The sequence below is a fragment of the Tinamus guttatus genome, unplaced genomic scaffold, assembly GCF_059628265.1.
Source record: "Tinamus guttatus ecotype Peru unplaced genomic scaffold, ASM5962826v1 Tinamus_guttatus_pri_ptg000355l, whole genome shotgun sequence".
In the NCBI taxonomy this organism is placed as follows: domain Eukaryota; kingdom Metazoa; phylum Chordata; class Aves; order Tinamiformes; family Tinamidae; genus Tinamus; species Tinamus guttatus.
In genome coordinates this window covers 22,284-38,348 of record NW_028288889.1, presented here as the reverse complement: position 1 = coordinate 38,348, position 16,065 = coordinate 22,284, and the positions used below count along the sequence as shown (strand labels likewise).

The 16,065-nt window shown below is 40.9% G+C and overlaps 1 protein-coding gene across 3 annotated transcripts in view; it reads right to left on the bottom strand.

Moving 5' to 3' along the window:
- The window catches only part of LOC104575698 (erbin), a 77,671-nt gene extending 63,481 nt beyond the window's left edge, over window positions 1-14,190 (bottom strand). For all 3 annotated transcript variants that reach the window (XM_088529888.1, XM_088529891.1, XM_088529892.1), the window contains exon 1: window positions 14,139-14,190. The gene's annotated coding sequence lies outside the window, so the exon portion shown is untranslated. The remainder of the gene's footprint in view (window positions 1-14,138) is intronic.
- Window positions 14,191-16,065: the final 1,875 nt, after the last annotated feature.

Below are 16,065 nucleotides of genomic sequence, written 5' to 3'. Positions count from 1 at the left end.
TCGGCCTCACCCCACCGAGACAAGTCTTGTTTTCTCTTACAGTGATCCTCAAGATGGCAAATGAAAACACTGTGTCTGAGCTGCTCAACTGAAGTCTCTCTAGCCTGTGCTTTTGTTATTATTGTGATTGCATTTCTCATAGGAAATTTAGCGTGTAGACTCAAATCGTAGTTCAAAAATAATGGCCTGTTCCAGCATATTATCTCTTCTTATTAACATAATCTGTTTAGTAGCTCTCCATTCTTACCTTCTGTACTGCTTTAATACCGCTACTTTTAAATAAAATATGCCTGTTTCCTTACACCCATCAGAAGAATAGAGGGTAAGATTGTCGTCCCCCCCCCCAAAATAACCATAACTTAAATTGCTCTTGGTTTGGGGAATTTCAGGACTTCACAGGTTTTACACCATTTGGCCCAGGATTTCCTTTTGGTTCAGTATCAAACAAGTCAGTGTTGTGGTATTGTCAAAATGTGATCTGATGTCACCCAGGTTACTCCCAGCTCCGTGTGTGCTCCCTTTTCCCTTGAAAGCAGTGCTAGCAGCATTGGCAGCGCAGTGGTGAGCACCCCAGCCATGTCCTAACGACTCCATATTGGAGAAGTCCTCACTAACAGAAGAGATTCAAGCACCACCTTCAGCAGCACCAGCAGCCTGGCCAAACTTCTGCAGTAACGAGGCAGAAAACTTCCTGGCCTCCCAACCAGTGGAGACTTTCTTATAAGAAATGTATGGCCTGAAGCCCTCCTGCAACGCTTCAGACGTGGGCCAGCTGAAGATGAACCTGGTGGACAGGCTGAAGAGGCTGGGAGTTGCCCAGATGGTCAAACCCACTGAAGCCCAGGACAAAAGGGAAAACCAAGGGATGGAGGTTGGCCTGCACAGACAGGACTCAGCTGTATTTTTAAATGCAGGTAGCAATTTAATGGCAGGACTGAGAAGAAACCAGAGTCTTCCCATCACAATTGGTATCCTGGGAACTCCAGTTTGCACACAGTAAATAATAAATGAGGGCTAAATATTTAGCACAGGGATGGTTAGATGTGTTACAGAACGTTGGAGAAGGTATATACATGTTAAAAGACGTGGTGGGGGAAGACGTGTTGGGATCAAAGAGAAAAGAACAAGGTTCGGATTTGAGGAAAAAGGGCAGGGGGAGCATAAGAAAGAAAAAAAAATAAAGCTTAGGTTTGAGGCTCTTCCCAGGATCCATCTTAGATGGAAGGACCTTTTTGGATTTGGTCATGCTATTGTGCAAACGCAATTATGGTTAAGTAAGCGAGCCTATCAAGTAGAAAAAAATTACACTTCAGACCTGCATGGCACTGGACTTGATACTGTTACACCAAAATGAACTTTGTGACTAACTGAACCTCTCCAGTACTGACTGCTACATTTATATCCCTAAAGTTACACAGTACCTCAACATCCAACCAGAGAAGATGTGACCAGTGGCAAAAGACACCCCTGAACTCCAGGAATCAATGAACACTAGTTGGTTGGTGAAGGTGTTTAGTGGGTTTGGATTTGGTGTCCCTGGCTGGATCCAAAGTTTAATAGAATATGTGGTGATGTTCACTGTGATGATAATTATCCTAAGTACAGCAAAATTCTGGGTAAAATCTACTATAATGAAAGCTATTAATGTAAAGATGATTCAGTTCTCCACTTAAATCCTTTTACAGGCGGATGACCCAATCGTTGTCCCGAGTGCTAAGACTCTAATTTGAGACTAAATTTCAATATACAATGGTAACTGGAGTCACGGGGTGGATACAAAGTTTGTTACAATCATTACTTACCATTGTAACTACAATAATTTCTGTATATATTCTTGTAGAACTAAACTCCCTGCCTTTTCTGTAACTCCTCCCATCTAATGTATCAATGTGCAATCACTTGCTTAACTGCATCATGTTTAGGCCATGTAATATTAACACCTAAACGACTTCATGTGAAGCTTGAGTGACTATAGTCACGGGGTGGATAATGGGGAAGAATTGTTTGTGGAAGAATTGTTTGAAAGCAGGAACTGAGAGGAAAACTAGGGTATAACAGAAGTTTTGGCAGTATAGAAGCTTGCTTGGGGTGATACACAGTTGCCACTTCCAGGATGGTTGGTATGCACGGACTCAGCTCCTCCATAGTTCCCTGGGCAACGCAATCTGCCCTCCTTGCAGCTGCAAAGGGGAGTAACGGAGGATGGAGCGGGGTGAAGACACCGCGGCCAAGCTCTGTTGCACTCCCAGTGCTGGGCTGCTGATAAGCCGCACAGTAGCTGTCCAATGGGAGATATATGATAACATGTCCGGTGCTGAGCCAGCAAGGGTGGCGAATCACTCCTTTCGGATGAACTTTGCTTGAACTTTGCTCATTATAAGCTCATTATAATGTCAAAACACACCTCCATCCCAAAAGTTACCCACCTCCGAGGTACGACCGCTCCTAACTGAGCATGCGCTCTAGATTTTTCATTGACTGTACCTTTAAATGAAAGCGAGAAACTTTTTCACCAATCAATAGCAATATTAAGTAGGACTCTAATCACTCAAGCTCCACCTGAATGTAAAGAAAAGTATAAAAGGTGAACTAAGGATGAAAAGTGGGAGGGAAGAATCCATCGTAATTCTTGGGTCAGTCGACGGGCTGATCCCCCTTTCCTCCCCTCAGGTTGGGACGCTGCCTGAGGAGACTCGAGACCGAGAGCCCTCTCCCATCTTCTGGGGTGAGTGATGATTGCACATTTGTACATCAGAGCTAGCTAAAAACCCCACGCTCTAGTAGAGGATTTCCTGTACTGACATCTGAAACCTGCTTTGTAAATGTTGCATTTGAATAAATCATACTGTTTGTGAACTCGGCTACTTGTTTGGGGGGAAGCAATCGGACCTACAGTTGATGGACTGTTCGTGAATCTGATACTGCCAGCAGCAAGCTTATAGTGGATTACACTATTTGGGAACTCAATTCGCTCCTAGGAAGGCAATCCGACCTACGGTCCACAGACTGTGAATCTGATACTGATTTGATATCTCCTTCCCCCCCACCACCACAGCTTTCAGACTGCAACATTTCACAACTGCATAGAAGCAGAGTTATGAAATGTCAATCCTATGCATTTACAACATACCTTCTTATTCCTACCTTTATGAAGGTGATATCAGATTATATTTTTGCTTAAAGCAATAAAATCCACCTTCTAAGAAACATTACAGATGAGCTATTTTAAAAGGTTAAATTTGAGAGATGTGAATTTTATCTTAAGGCTTGCTTAAATTTAAAACCCTAATTTAAAGACAGAATACATCACAGAGAGGCAAGATGTTTTCTATAAACTCACCTAACTACAGCTTAAAAGAAAAGGTTTCCAAGAGCTCAGGTTAAAAAAGAAAAAAAAAAGTTCCTTCAATTTCATATGACACCATTCACTTTGGAAAACTTCAACAAATCACACTGTGCACACTGGAACTAATTGACTTTCATTTGCTATGGAGATGGATCCCCTCCCCCTTACATTCAGTGATTGCTACAATTTTCTCCTCTTCCCTCCAAGGCACCTACTCAGCAGGAAACAGCAAGTATGGTGCAACCTGGCCAGCTGATTACCCAACACCAGTGAACACCAGGCATGTTCTACCTCAACAAGGGCACAAGTTTATGTCATAGAATCATAGAATGCTTAGGGTTGGAAGGGACCTATATAGATCATCTAGTCCAACCCCCCTGCATACGCAGGGTCACCTAAAGCACGTGGCACAGGACTGTGTCCAAGCGGGTTTTGAAGATCTCCAGAGAAGGAGACTCCACAACCTCTCTGGGCAGCCTGTTCCAGGGCTCTGTCACCCTCACTGTTAAGAATTTTTTCCTTAAGTTCCTATGGAATTTTTGGTGTTTCAGTTTCCGGCCATTTCCTCTAGTCCTATCAGTGGCCACCACTGAAAAGAGACCATCACCGTCCTCTGCACTCCCTCCCTTGAGGTATTTATATACACTGATTAGATCCCCTCTCAGCCTTCTTTTCTCCAGCTGAACAGGCCCAGCTCTCTCAGCCTCTCCTCATAGGGCAGATGTTCCAGGCCCCTGATCATCCTTGTGGCCCTGTGCTGGACTCTCTCCAGCAGCTCCACATCCCTCTTGTACTGTGGAGCCCAGAACTCGACACAATACTCCAGATGCAGCCTCACCAGGGCTGAGTAGAGGGGCAGGATCACCTCCCTCGACCTGCTGGAGACGCTCTTCTTAATGCAGCCCAGGATTCCATTGGCCTTCTTGGCCATGAGGGCACACTGCTGCCTCATGGTCAACTTATCATCCACCATGACACCCAGGTCTTTCTCCGCAGAGCTGCTCTCCAGAAGGTCGGTTCCCAGCCTGTACTGGTGTCTGGGGTTATTCCTCCCCAGGTGCAGAACCTTGCACTTGGCCTTGTTGAAATGCATGAGGTTTTTCACCGCCCAGTTGTCCAGTCTGTCCAGGTCCCTCTGGATGGCAGCGCAGCCCTCTGGGGTATCAGCTACTCCTCCCAGTTTGGTATCATCAGCAAACTTGCTGAGGGAGCACTCCGTGCCTTCATCCAGGTCATTGATGAATAAATTGAACAGGACTGGACCAAGGACTGACCCCTGGGGGACCCCACTAGCCACAGGCCTCCAACTAGATTCTGCACTGCAGATCACCACTCTCTGGGCCCTGCCATCCAGCCAGTTCCTAATCCATCTCACTGTCCACTCATCTATCCCACACTTCCGGAGCTTGCCCAGGAGGATGTTGTGAGGGACGGTGTCAAAAGCCTTGGTGAAGTCCAGATAGACAACATCCACCGCTCTCCCCTCGTCTATCCAGCTGGTCATTTCATCATAGAAGGCTATCAGGTTAGTCAGGCAAGATTTCCCCTTGGTGAATCCATGCTGACTACTCTTGAGCACCTTCTTGTCCTCCATGTGCCCGGAGACAACGGCCAGTATGAGCCGTTCCATCACTTTTCCGGGGACGGAGGTGAGGCTCACTGGCCTGTAGTTGCCTGGGTCCTCCTTCTTCCCTTCTTTGAAGGCTGGCGTGACATTGGCCTTCTTCCAGTCTTCCGGCACCTCCCCAGTCCCCATGTCCCTCTCCCTTTGAGCAAAACTTAGAGAAGGAATCATCTTCAAAACATCACCTCAGCTTCAAGTTTGGCATAAATCAGCTCAGAACTTTTTGAGGAAGAACCAATATACGTGGACAAGCAATAAGATTATGTAAGCTTAATTTTCTCAGGAAACTAGGCAAAAAACAAGAAAATATCCAAAACACCAATGAATAATTATTCTTTTATTCTTTCCAGCTCAAATATCCAGATTAATTCCAAGTTAAGATACGCACGTTTAAAAGAACAAAAAACACACCCCACATTTTTAGAAATGCAAAATTTAAAGTCCATCTCTGAGCTTGGTGAAGGACAACATTCCTCTCTGAACACCAAAAAGACCTTTCAGATGCATCTGGTAGACCACACAGAATATAGGTAGCAAACAGCAGCACAAGGAGAAAACAACAGGACCACTGTACTATATGAAGTCATGAGTTGCAGGCAGTCCTCAAGCTGCAGGATGCTTTTTCTTGTTTAGAGAGAGAGGAGAAAAAAAAAAGTTTTAATGCACTTGGATTTTTCCTCCTTCAGCAGCTAGCTTGCCAAGTACTTCACAGTATGTAAAATTCATATAATTATGTATAATTTATATGGCAACAGGTTGTGCATATACTGAATACTACTGTACCGCACAACTTTGAACAGTAGGATGACTATTACCATTCTCAGGGTACAAAGAGTCACATTTCAGATCCATCCATTAAAAGCATGGAAGAAAACTCAACCATCAATAATTTTGCTTATTTATCAGAAGCCAAAGCAACTGTAAGATGTTTCAATACACTGAAAACATGGATCAAGTAACAAATGCCAGAGTGGCATCATTGTGCTGGGTCACATCACAGAAAGGAGCAGGTTGGCAGAGATCTCTGGAAGCATCTGATCCAGTCTCCTGTTCAAGGATGGCCAGCTTGAGCAGGTTGCTCAGGACCACGTTCTGTCATGTTCTGGAGAGCTACAGGGATGCAGGGAGACTCCACAGCCTCTCTGAGCAACCTGTTCCCATGTTTAACCACCCACACGCCTAGTCAGCTACAGGGTCAGCTTTAGTAGCTGAACTCACAGCTTATATCCAAGCCAAAATAGTGAAAGCATAGTTAAGTAGCATAACTTTGATCATATTGAGCATACATTTACTATAATGCTTCAAAAAACAGAACAAAGTAAAAGACATTTAAGTAAATGCAGGAAACCACGCTGCATATTTCAGTTCAAAGCTGCCTTGTACGGGTTCCCATTTCCAAAGGATGGTTTAGCAGGGGTGCTCCACGGTGGGGAGGGCTGGCGCAGGAGGCCAGGCATGTGGCAGTACAACACTTGGAGTCCCGTTCCCACAGTGCGCTGCATGCACAGTTCGAGACGCAGCTGCCACAGCTGCCTTGCGGCCTCCTGCCTCAGCAAGAGAAACCCTCGTGAAGGAAAGAGGCACTGAAGAAGAGAGTCTAGCATTATAAGCAAAGGCAGGAAAACATGAGGCTGCACAGAATATAAGCTTCACCCCGGATAGTTTGGTAACTATAGAAAAGATAGAAGGGAAAGCACAATATAACATTGTTTTTCTTCCACAAAAAAAGGAACTCTAGCAAGGAGAAAAAACTTAATTTCATCCTGTACCCCAGCATCAGACAATCTGAAAGCATTAAATGAAACAATACTTACAATTTACCTTTCTCTATCACTGAATACACCCACATTTTTAAAAACTAGATCTACTAAAGAATTCAGAGAAGAGAAACAAACTAAACCACCACATTCCCCAAACCCTCAAAGCCTTGACACAAATTTACCTCAGGTTCTGTTTACAGCCAAAAGAGGAAATCAGGTGCTGATACATTTATCTTACTTCCGGGGGTGGGGGATCACTCTCCAGAGTCAGAAGCTTTTATCTTTCATCATTAAAAGGCTCAAAAGTTGACCTAAGGGAGGAATCAGTTGGGTTCTGCTTCTAAGGACTTAATCTACCATACTACAAAATTCAATGTTAAAAAATATGCACTGTTTGGTTAGATATGTTCGCTAATTATAAACAATCAGATTTCTAGTTGTTGTTTTCTGCACTGTGCACCACCTTTAGCACCAACATAAGACATTTCATACCTCCTCCTTCTCCCACAGGTTTATTCAAGGATCACACCTAATCAGAGAGTCTGGCGCCTCCAAGGCAATTCAAAAATATATAGATAGTTTAAACTATACAGATGTCTATTTCAATCAAATATGGGTCTTCACTCATTTACACTAACTGTGATACTAGCAGATCAGAAACTCATTCCACAACCATTATATAAAATGGGACTAAAAAGAACGAAAGTATTTACCCACCCATATCTTGCACTCTAAAGGTAATGATGAATATGTTGATGGGTTTTCTTCTATGGGTTCCATAGTAGTGAAGGCTAATAGTTCTGGCCAGTCTCTTGGAAGAAACTTGTGAGATTTTTTTTTTCTTCACAAACAAAACAAAACAAACAAAAAACACACCTAACCAGCACTTATCCATGATAACTTGAAAAACAGGGAGATAAGCCATCACAATTGAAAGCAGCTTTGCTGAAAGCTAAACACTTCTTTCTTTTATATAACCTACATCAAATCTTTTCCTCATCATTTATGCATATATCAGAATATGTTTGAAAACTGTGAATGGCTTGAGAGCTGTTTCAAATTTTAAGAGTGATAAGCAATGCCAAAACTGATCAAAGGATAGCCCCTTATCATATTTTTTTCTTTAAATAGGCCAAAATGTCCATCACACGTTTGCACGCACAAACAACGCATTCTCCGTTTTGAAAATGAGGGTTCACTACTTCCCATGAACTCCCCATCACCACCACCAATTAGACTAGAGCTGTTAGTATAGGCAATCCTTCAACTACTTCAGCAAGAACTTATAGTTTGACACATTTTCATTGCTATTGGTGAGCGGGCAGTATAGTTTGAAAAAATACAGAAGCCTACACGAGAATCTTTCAGGGTTTTAAAGCTTTCAGTTCTTCTGTCCTGCCTCCCCTTTCTTGTGAAGTAAGCTCCCATATTTCCCACACCAATAATCTTGAAGACAAGTCTTTCAAATAGGCAGGTCTTTGAAATGCTCTATTCACTGGTAGAGCTGCATTGCAAATACTTTGGTTATTAAACACACATGGGAGGCAGACAAGAGTTACGAAGTGAGGCACAAGCAAAAATTCAAAATTAAATGGGCTGAAGACTCACTTGCTTACAGTTACAGTCTACCTTTTCCTACTCATTGTTATTTTGCTGTTTTCCAGTGTTAATTAGCAGGTGCTGGCCACCTAATTATCTGTAAGCTTGACATGTCTGTTCTTTCAGACTACATGATATTTTACAATAGAAAAAAAATAGATAAGCTATGCTTTCAGCAAATGCTTAACTCTGTGTGTTCAGTTTTAATAACAAAAAAAAATGCTCTATTGGAAACTCCTTATTGTTATTTAAACCAAAAAAGGCAAAAAGGACGACCCAGGCAACTACAGGCCAGTGAGCCTCACCTCCGTCCCCGGAAAAGTGATGGAACGGCTCATACTGGCCGTTGTCTCCGGGCACATGGAGGACAAGAAGGAGCTCAAGAGTAGTCAGCATGGATTCACCAAGGGGAAACCTTGCCTGACTAACCTGATAGCCTTCTATGATGAAATGACCAGCTGGATAGACGAGGGGAGAGCGGTGGATGTTGTCTATCTGGACTTCACCAAGGCTTTTGACACCGTCCCTCACAACATCCTCCTGGGCAAGCTCCGGAAGTGTGGGATAGATGAGTGGACAGTGAGGTGGATTAGGAATTGGCTGGATGGCAGAGCTCAGAGGGTGGTGATCAGTGGTGCAGAGTCTAGTTGGAGGCCTGTAGCAAGCGGGGTCCCCCAGGGGTCAGTCCTCGGCCCAGTCCTGTTCAATTTAGTCATCAATGACCTGGATGAAGGCACAGAGTGCTCCCTCAGCAAGTTTGCTGATGATACCAAACTGGGAGGAGTAGCTGATACCACAGGGACAGACTGGACAGACAGGACAACTGGGCGGTGAAAAACCTCATGCAATTCAACAAGGCCAAGTGCAAGGTCCTGCACCTGGGGAGGAATAACCCGAGACACCAGTACAGGCTGGGGACTGACCTTCTGGAGAGCAGCTCTGCAGAGAGGGACCTGGGTGTCATGGTGGATGACAAGTTGACCATGAGGCAGCAGCGTGCCCTTATGGCCAAGAAGGCCAATGGGATCCTGGGACGCATTAAGAAGAGCGTCTCCAGCAGGTCGAGGGAGGTGATCCTGCCCCTCTACTCAGCCCTGGTGAGGCCACATCTGGAGTATTGTGTCCAGTTCTGGGCCCCACAGTACAAGAGGGATGTGGAGCTGCTGGAGAGAGTCCAGCGCAGGGCCACAAGGATGATCAGGGGCCTGGAACATCTGCCCTATGAGGAGAGGCTGAGAGAGCTGGGCCTGTTCAGCCTGGAGAAGAGAAGGCTGAGAGGGGACCTGATCAGTGTCTATAAGTACCTCAAGGGAAGCAGCAGTGAGGAGGATGGTGCTGGCCTCTTTTCACTGGTGGCTACCGACAGAACTAGAGGTAATGGCCACAAACTGAAGCACCTAAAGTTCCACATGAACTTAAGAAAAAATTTCTTAACAGTGAGGGCGACAGAGCACTGGAACAGGCTGCCCAGAGAGGTTGTAGAGTCTCCTTCTCTGGAGATCTTCAAAACCCGCTTGGATGCAGTCCTGTGCCACGTGCTTTAGGTGACACTGCATGTGCAGGGGGTTGGGCTAGATGACCTCTAGAGGTCCCTTCCAACCTTAAGCATTCTATGACTCTATGAAACAAATCCACATGTTATGTTTCTGATAAATAATGAAGGAAGATACAGACAAAATATTAATTCACAAAAGTGTCATGCAGAAATACCACCCCTTCCTGGCACACATGGACCATTCCCCACACATTCCATCATCCAAGGGCCTGGCAGGCCAACAGCAGACCTACCAAAACCCCTGTGGAACTGCATGCCTAACTATGTTCTGATGAACATTAAAACATAAAAATTTAACCTCTGTTTGTAACAAGTAGCATCTAAGATGACAGTTTTTTCTCCTAATCTCTGTTAATCAGCTATAAGAACATTACTATTTCTGAACAGAGTTGGTTTCAATGTACTCTTTGTCAGTTGAATTTCCTGTCTGATACTAACAGGATGTGACCGCTCACACTCTATGCTGGTGAACAAACTTTTCCCCCTGCCTTCAAAAGGGTGTCACATCTGCAGCAAAGATGAAAATGAAACCAGCTATCAGATGTTTATACAGACAGAAAAGAACTGCTACACACAACAGTATCTGCTCAGGTTCCCTTCAGCCCACTTCAGCGTCCACAATGTTTTAAACATTGCAAATGTTCTAAACACAAAAAGGGAAGGTACTGCAGTATAACAGACAACATTGTTCATTTGGCCAGGTGAGAGAAGCCCCAACATAGTCCTGTTGAAACAGAGGATTCTGGAGAAAAGAAAAATATACTGTTTATTAAGAATCTTACGTAATATTCTCAGGGCAAAAGAGAATCACTTCTTTTCTTCTGTTCTAAAACTAAGTAACAACAAAAGAAGGTTCCTACACTGGAAATAAAAACGTGTCAGTCTCTTTTTGGAGATGCTAATGGGTCTTGAAAAACATTACAGGTTTTTGTCTGCAAGTACAGAAAATAGCTATATAATGGCTATTTGGTTTGTTGTTAAAGCAAACTCAAAACTCCTAGCGCATTATAAAAGAATCTCCTTCAACAAACCACAGTGGTAATGCCTTTGAATTTGGAGAAAACTGAATGCCTTCGTACCCTAAGAAACTCCAACATCCTCTGCTCTTACAGGAAAGCAACAACAGAGTTATCCCTTCATTCTTTAATCTTAAAAATGGTTTGGCATCTCTTGCTCATTAACAAACCACGTACTAAAGCTAAAAGGTTTCTGGAGATTCTTTTGGTTATTTTTAGAATGTTTGTTAAAAAAAAAAAAAAACACCCCACAACAGCAACAACAACAAAAACAACAAAAAACCCACTCAGAAAGGAATGGCAAGATTCTGATTCAACAGACAGACAGTATGGCTCTCAAACCTGAAGGGCATGGCAAACAAACCAAACACCAGCAGCAAGTCTATACTGTGAAGAGACTCTCTTCACAAATGGCAATGGGATTCTCTGGCTGTGCTTTCAAGACCTCATTTGGTGAGGACACAAAATTAAGGTTTTTCTGCCTCCCATTCAGGCTATTTGTTTCTGTCTCTTCCAGAAACGTCAAAAACATTTTTTATTTTAAATTGATTGGTTATGGCATTCATTTTATCAAAGAGACCAACAAACATCCAGGCCAGTACAAACCAAGGAATCAAGGGAAGAGAACGAGTAACCTGAAATGACAGACTTCTGCAAGGGGTTTTGTGGAACAATCCCATATTAAGGTGAAACTATAGTCTGAGCGTCCCTGCACCTGACATGAAAACAATGCTCAGCTGTTTGCTGGCTGGCTGCAGTCATGCAGACAGGGAACACCAAAGCGAACATTGTGCTCAGTCACATGTAATATTCACAGCAAATGAAGTAAAGGGCTTTTCTTATTAAACAACGATGGCACACGGTAAACAACAGGATCAGGAACATGATATATTTTAGTAAGTAAATATAATCGATTGTTAAATAAAAAAGCCAAAAGGAATCTTACTACATATATATGTGTGTATATTTATATACACACATATGTATGCATGTATGTAATTGGCAACAATAATGAGCAGTAGACGACCACCACACTGAGCTGCAAGGGGCAGGGCAGCAAGATAATTTCAGTAGTGTTCAGAAGAGCAATGCTGAGTGAGAATTTTGCAGACAACATTTGTTGAAGTCACTTTTTTTTTTTGTATTCTATGAAATAAATTCCAACTAGACTAACATTTACTACTTGGCTTTGTTTTAAAGATCTGAGGTTCTCAAATTATAAAACCTCTTCACTTATTTATAAAAGCGTTAATGGTATCAGCATATTTTTTTTCGTTCAAAAATAGTGTTTTCTTACTTTATTAAAACTATCTGGTTAGATACTATCCAGATTTGTTGGAAATTACTTTAGATAAAGTGGAAAACTATGCTAAAAAAACTGAGGAGTTGTTATGACAAATCAAATCCACCATAAGGACAACAAAGAGAGACTCTGGAACGCTTATTTCTATTTTCATAATATAAGGCAATAACAAGGAAGTCTTGCCCTTATCATAGAAAAAAAAAAACAAACACACACACACATACACCTAAACAGATTTTCTTTGTAGAAATAAATTAAAAATAAAAATATTTTTAAACTGAGATAAGCAGTAGAAAATGCTTGATAAATACCTGCCTAATAAAAAGATACTGTCCTTTAAGCACAGGCTTTTGCTAAAAGGGACCCTATTATATTCTTTGACCAAGACATCAGTAAGGCAGAGCTACTAGAGCACAGATCTGTAACTTAATCTAAGATCTACTACCAAAACAATCTTTAGAAAAAGGTTAGAAAAAATACAATTTAAGTTTACGGTTATACATAAAGTGCTCAGATACACAGTCCATTTTAATTCTGATTTTTTATACTAATACTACACAATAACATATGATGCTTATTGGCATTTATATGGCCAAACTGCTGTCATTTAAGCAGCATATTAGAGTGTGTTCCCCCTACTCACACACCACTAGCCCAGGTAGCTATAACTTAGTTCTCACACATTTCCTTTTGCTTTTTCTAAGAACAGCTCTGGAAACTAGCTTCCATCTGGCCAGCCAAGCTATCAAAGTGCTACTATAAATATCTCCTCTGAAAAATGGTCTCTAATTGTATCCCATTAACAACACTGGTGAGATTATTATTACATCTGAACTTCATTGCTGATGTTTTACTTGATTGCATATTCTCTGGATAAGTACTTGTAGCGTTACCAAGAGAACGTGAAGATGAATAAATTGATTTAAAAAAAAAAATCATTGCGCTTGAGCCTCCCTCCCTCCCTTCAAAAAAATCAAACTAAAAAACTATATAAATTCAAGCACATCTACTATTGCAATCTGACATTTGAAATGAACCCCTCCCACTTCAGGGTAATATTCAGAAACCTGAGCTTATTTAAAAGTCACGATATTGATTTTTTTTTAATGGATAAATATTTTCTTTACAATATGGAACTGACATATGTTTGCTTGGTTTTGGAGCATTTTGGGTTTATTACTTTTGAATTTATAGAGGAGCCAGGAACATGAAATAGTCTTATTATCCCGCTAGGACACCAAAGTAAGCTCTGATCCTTATTCCCCACCACCAGGCTGCACAAAAATCATGGCCACTACATAACGGCATCTATTCACTCATTTCTATATTAAATGACTTTGTTGTCTTTCACTGCTGCTGTAGAAAAGACCCATGGAAGCAATCTGGCCAAGTCTTGACTGTGTGTGTGTGTGTGTGTGTGTATATATATATAAATAAAGAGAGAGAGAGAGAGAGAGAGAGAGAATCACGCCTCCCTGTGCTTTCGACCTGCCAAACAGGAAGGAGGACACTGAGGTACAAGAAATATTCAAAATATTCTTTCAAACACCATTTATCCATATTTTTTAGAGAGTGTGCTCATCTTCCCTAAAAACCAAACATGTTTATTTTTTAAAAAAAGTAGTATAAAATGCTAATTCTTCAGAAGTCAGAACATTTAATAATGGACATAACGTTTTGAAACAGTCAATTACTCTCCAGTTATCCTTCAACTTAGTTTCCTACATACTCCCCCCTTCTATACATATACAATTACATATGAATATGCATTGTTCACTTAGCTCATATCAACAGCTACAGAAGTTGACTTCATTACAACATAAAAGCTTATGTAGAATAAAATCCAAGTATGAGTTGAATATTGCAACATATGAATCACAAGACTTATATTCTACTATATTGCTCCGCCAGTCCAAAAGAAAATATAGTACTTACCACTGCGTTACTTTTTTCTCCCTGCTGCTTCTTCCCTGAGTTTTCAAACCCAACATTCTGTTTAAGAAAAAGGTACAAAAAAAATTTAGTCAGTCCTACCCCCACAAAATAACTCAGAGTGATTTTTTTTCTTTAAAAAAAAAATTGGGCATGTGTGAATGGTATGAAAATTTCAGAGAACCAAAAAGACTTTTTCAAAACAATAAAGAATATTGGGGAAAAAACTATTTTATGTAATATACAATACAGAGCAATATCACTCTGTACCCTGCTTCAGTTTTGATATTATAGCATTCTGTCTACCATTCATGTCATACTATATTTCGCTTCCATTCCACACAACTGCTGTATTTATTAAGGCTCATTTATATCAATTTTATTTATATCAATTATAAAGTTACATGCAGCAATTCTGCATAGAACTTTAAGAAAAAGGACACATCAGAAATTAACAAAACATTACAAGAGCACCCTTCACCCATTAACTTATCACTTAAAGAATTATTTAGAAAGTCACAACACACGTTTAACAGATTATCAAATAATGCTACCTTTACTGAATTAAACCAATTAAACAAGAAGAACAAGAAACACCATTTAACACATCTCAACTGAACACATTCATAATTATTGGCTGGGCCTGTAAGAAACAGCGATACAACAACAACAGCGATAACAACAAGTAGCACATGTCTTTAGGGGATCCAATATCATTATGATCAGACAGATCATCTAGCTGAGCAATCATCTAGTCACATACATCAGCCAAGGAATAAAGTCAGATGGAACATAATTTGCCAAATGTGTAGTACCTAGACAAAAAAAATATTGCTGGTGGGAGTGCAAGTAACTTCATTAAATATATATATCTCTCCATGAATACCATAAAATTAATTTCCAGTAAAGAGTTTTCAAAAATGTAATCTATCTATAATAAAAAGAATTAAGTGTTCTCATAACAACTTTGAGAGAGTCTTCAAAACTGTTCAAGTAGCAGTGGAAGTGACTTGGTTTGGAGTAAGGAGCAAGAGATAGCACCATCACAGAAAGACAAACTCCTTTGGCAGGCAGGATTAACTATAGAATGGTGCTGGGACCAACTTTGACCTGTTGCATGTTTGCTCCTCATTTCAGCAGTTAATAGTGTTAATTTGCTGAAAAGATTCTATTATTTAGCCAGTCCAGAAATACAGAACAGCAGCAGCAGCAAAGACAATTTAATACATAAGACAGGCAGCAAAGATCACACCTGAATCCGCAACCTGGGATCTTAGGAGGAATGCATGTCCAATTGCCACGGCTATGTGCTTCTTTTATATTATGCTTTGCTACTACTGAAAAATTATTTTATCCTTACAAATCTATTTAGAGGCTTTGTACACAAGATCACAAATGGAAGAGCTACAGGCTTGCAATAGCTCTGCTAGAATAAACAGAATTAATCCAGAGAATACTGTAGTGCAGGGCCTGATGTAGCAGCAAGATAGGCAGAGGATTTTGCCTCTGGAAAGAATCAAGACTTTGCAGGCAGAGCTTTCATGCTAGAAAAAGGATCAAAGAAATAGGCAACCCTATAACAAAAAAAAAAAAAAAAAAAGACAGAAAGAAAAAGACAGAAAGAAAAAGACAGAAAGAAAAAGACAGAAAGAAAAAGACAGAAAGAAAAAGACAGAAAGAAAAAGACAGAAAGAAAAAGACAGAAAGAAAAAGACAGAAAGAAAAAGACAGAAAGAAAAAGACAGAAAGAAAAAGACAGAAAGAAAAAGACAGAAAGAAAAAGACAGAAAGAAAAAGACAGAAAGAAAAAGACAGAAAGAAAAAGACAGAAAGAAAAAGACAGAAAGAAAAAGACAGAAAGAAAAAGACAGAAAGAAAAAGACAGAAAGAAAAAGACAGAAAGAAAAAGACAGAAAGAAAAAGACAGAAA